Genomic DNA, 4,376 nt, shown 5'->3' on the forward strand with positions numbered 1-4,376 from the left:
TTCCGGCTCTTACACACACACACACACACACACACGCACACGCACACGCACTCGCACACACACACACACACACACACACACACACACACACACACACAATCACACTCAATCACACACACACAATCACACTCAATCACACACACTCTCAATCACAAACAAACAAATGCAATTTACCCCATGAAATGCACACCAACAGTAAAGAAATACATCGTTACGTTTTGTTCTCTCTCACACACACACATACGAAAAAAAAAAAAAATCTTCACTCAATATACTCCCAAATAAATACACATATATATATTTTATACATCGCCAACAGTTATGTGCGCAAAAAAAACGAACAAAAGAGAATTATTTAAGCTTTGTTTGCAACAGAGCAGTGGCCTGTATGCAACTATGCTTTGAAGAATGTTTGTGGGAACACGTAGTCAGGCGCGGGAATAATAACAGTGAGTAAAAAAAAAAAGAAAATAAAAAGAAAAAAAAATGTTGGGTAGCTTTTAATTTTGATTTTTATCTGTTTGTTCATTTGTTGGTCTATTTATTTATTTGGTTAGTTATCATTAACATTGTCACTGTCATTGTTATCATTATTATTAGCATTATCATAATCATTGTTATTATCATTATTATTATTGTTATTATTATTATTATTATTATTATTATTATTATTATTATTATTATTATTATTATTATTATTATCATTATTATTATCTACTATTACTATTATCATAATCATCATCATTATTTTATTATTATTATCATTATCAGCATAACCATTGTAATTATCATTATAAATGTTAATGTTGTTGCTATCATCATTATTGTTGTTTTATCTTTATTTTTATAATCATAATTATCATTATCAGTTATGTCATCATTAACATAATTATTATTGTCATAATTTTCATAATTATCACTTCACTAGAGAGAACAAATAAACATTATATATAAAAAAACTGATACTTTTTACTTCGAAAAAAATACAGAGCAAACAACGAAACAAAAAAACAACAACAACAACAACAACAACAACAACAACAACAACACACAACAACAACACACACACACACAAAAAAATAATTAAGTAAGTAAATTCACAACAAATATATATGATAATCCCTCCCGTTTAGTGCTTGTGGCGTGTAGTTTAATCCCTGGATTTCACAACACAGCGAAAACATATATTTAGATGGGCAGTTGATATTTGAAAAATGAAATGTGTTGTTACTATTATTATCCAGATCAGCAACAGTGGTAATGCCATTAGCTTGGTATTTTTGCTTGTTTTGTGGAAATAACATTTGTGATGACAGTTATGGTAACAGCAGTGTTGCAGTACCTGCTGGGGAAGTATATGTTGGTACCGGTAGAAGTATGGTAGTTGAAGTAGTGGCAGTAGTAGTAGTAATAGTTGCGGTTATAGTAGTTGTAGTCATAGTTGTGGTAATAGTAGTAGTAGCCATAGTTGTGGTAATAGTATTAGTCATTGTTGTAGTAATAGTAGTAGTAGTCATAGTTGTGGTTATAGAATTAGTCATAGTTGTGGTAATAGTAGTAGCAGTCATAGTTGCGGTTATAGTATTAATCATAGTTGTGGTAATAGTAGTAGTAGTAATAGCAGTGGTAATATTAGTGACAATGCTAATGGTGATAAAAGTAGCAATAATGATAATAGTGATAGGAAAAAAAAATGATAATAATAATAGTAGTAGTAATTTTAGTAATAGAAGTAGTTTTAGTTCTAATGGAAGTCAAGGGCTTTAGAAATGAACAGAAGCTCATTAGCATAACGTGAAAAAAAAAAAAAACTCGTGGCAACAATTAAAAAAAAAAAAAAAAAAAAAAAAAAAAAAACATGGCCGTAAATATATATTTTTTTTCATTCTAGATTATACATTCCTATGCGTACCTTTCTTATGTTACAAAAGGAAAAGCGAATTGACACTTATTCAAGTTTTTTTTCTGTTACAGAATCGAAAATACAAATTAACTTCTTAATAAAATGTTTACTCTATTAAAAGAGAGAGAGAGACAGAAAGAGAGAGAGAGAGAGAGACAGAGAGAGAGAGAGACAGAGAGAGACAGAGAGAGAGTAAAAGAGGAAAAGGAAAGAAAAGAGAAGAAACGAAGAAAAAAGAAAAGAAAAGAAAAGGAAAGAGAATAGAAAATGAAAACAAAAAATAAAATAGAAAAAAGAAAAGAAAAAGGAAGAATTTTTTTTTTCCTTTCTTTTACTTTTTAAATATTATATATATATTATTATATATATAATATATATCTATTATATATATATATTAATATATATATTATATTATAAATGTATATATATTATACACACATTCAGCAGTACCCCACAACTTCAACTTTCAAAAGATTAGATTACGTATCATCCATACCCCTTTCTGTCATAAAAACGAAAACACGAATTTTATACACACCCATTCACACTCTTTTTCTATTATAAAAATGAAAATACGAATAAAATTTCATAAGGGAAAAAATTATCTCCTTCATCATAAACCCCAAAGTCAACATTCATGATTAGGTGGACTATATTTTACATACTCACACACACACACACACACACACACACACACACACACACACACACACACACACACACACACACACACACACACACACACACACGTGAAAAAAAAGGTCGTATTTATCAGTAACCCGAAATTCCTAACATGAAATCACCTCCCCCTTTAAGAATACGAATTTTAAGGACCCTTAAAATATTCTCTCTATTGAAAGGTATGTGTCATGTGTCAAAGGTATGTGTCATGTGTCAATGTCTTCCGCCTTCCTGTTGGTTCATCTCTCATGAGGTTATGAGGAATGGGTTATTAATATTGGTATTAAATATTGTGTAAGTAATAAGGGTATATGACGGTATTGGGTGATATGGTTAAATGGGATGGATTACAAGCTGTAGAAAATAGTAGTTTCCAGTGTTGATAAGTAATGTTGGTTGCAGCGGTGTTGGTAAATAATATAGGTTTGCTAAAAATGAGGTGTGTTCATATTTTCGTGATTCGGATTATAACTGTTGTTATATAATGTTTTTAGAGTATATAGATATAATCCTTGTCGGTAACAGTTCCCATCATTATCAGTTATAATAATCATTAGCTTATAAACATATCAAAATTAGTAATCTTTATCGTTATCTCGTTCGTTTCCGAAGGAGATAACCCGAAGAGTAAAGGGAGAGAGGGAGGGAGCGGGGGAAGGGTAAAGGGGGAGGGGAGGGAAGGGGAAGGGTAAAGGGGTGTGTGGAGGGAGAGAGAAAGAGTAAAAGGGGGAGGGGGAGAGGGAAGGCAGAAAAGGGGGAGGGGAAGGGTAAAGGGGAGAGGATATAGGGGGGAGGGGAAGGGTAAAGGGAGAAGGGTTGGTAAGAGCGAGTTTATCAAAGTGTGAAGTAATAATTCTGAAGACAAATTGACAAATACGTCATATCAACCTTCCCTTCCGGCCATTACCCCCTTACCCCCCCCTTCACTACCAGCAAATACTATTCACACATTAAGACAAAAGAGAGAGGAAGCGAAGAAGAAGAAGAAGAAGAAGAAGAAGAAGAAGAAGGGAAAAAAATACATCCCTAATTCTTTTCTTTCTTTTTTTTTCATCCACTCTCCGTCCGTCTTCCCCCCCCCCCCCCCCCCCACCCCCCACCCCGAAGATTTTCCAGTTCTCACCTTCCCCTCCCTCGTTCCTTTGCACCCTTCGCATTATTTTCTTCGCGGAGGATCAAACGAAGGGCGTTTCCTCCAAGTATCCTGAAGCTAACAAGGAGACACGTAGCCAAAAGAAATCATTGACCCGCCAGCAAGTAATCTCCTGACTGGCAGAGATGAAAGGAGCAAGGCTGAAAGAGAGAGAGAGAGAGAGAGAGAGAGAGAAAGAGAGAGAGAGAGAGAGGGAGGGAAGAAAAAAGAGGAGACAGAGCAAAAGTCCGCTATTTCAGGTCTCTGACGTTGCAACAAAGAGCTTTGCAACAACAACAACGGACGAAGCACTGTGAGGAACTAGTTATCAGTAACTCCATTTCTTCCTTCTCCTTTCATTCTTTCTTTTTTTTCTCTCTCTTCGATTCTTTCTCTCCCGCCTTCTCATTCTTCCTTTCTTTATTTCCTCTATTTTGTCCTCTTCCTGTCTCTGTTATCTCTCTCCCCTTGGTTGCTTGCTCTCCCTGTTTGCTTTTGACTTATCTAATGCTGCTCCTGTCTCCTCGCCCTCTCTCTGTCTCTCTCTGCCCCTCTCTCTCGGCCTTCCTCTTTGTCTACGTGTGTGCGGGTTTATATATATATATATATATATATATATATATATATATATATATATATATATATATAATATAGTCATTC

Source organism: Penaeus monodon, chromosome 2 (assembly GCF_015228065.2).
Source record: "Penaeus monodon isolate SGIC_2016 chromosome 2, NSTDA_Pmon_1, whole genome shotgun sequence".
In the NCBI taxonomy this organism is placed as follows: Eukaryota; Metazoa; Arthropoda; class Malacostraca; order Decapoda; family Penaeidae; genus Penaeus; species Penaeus monodon.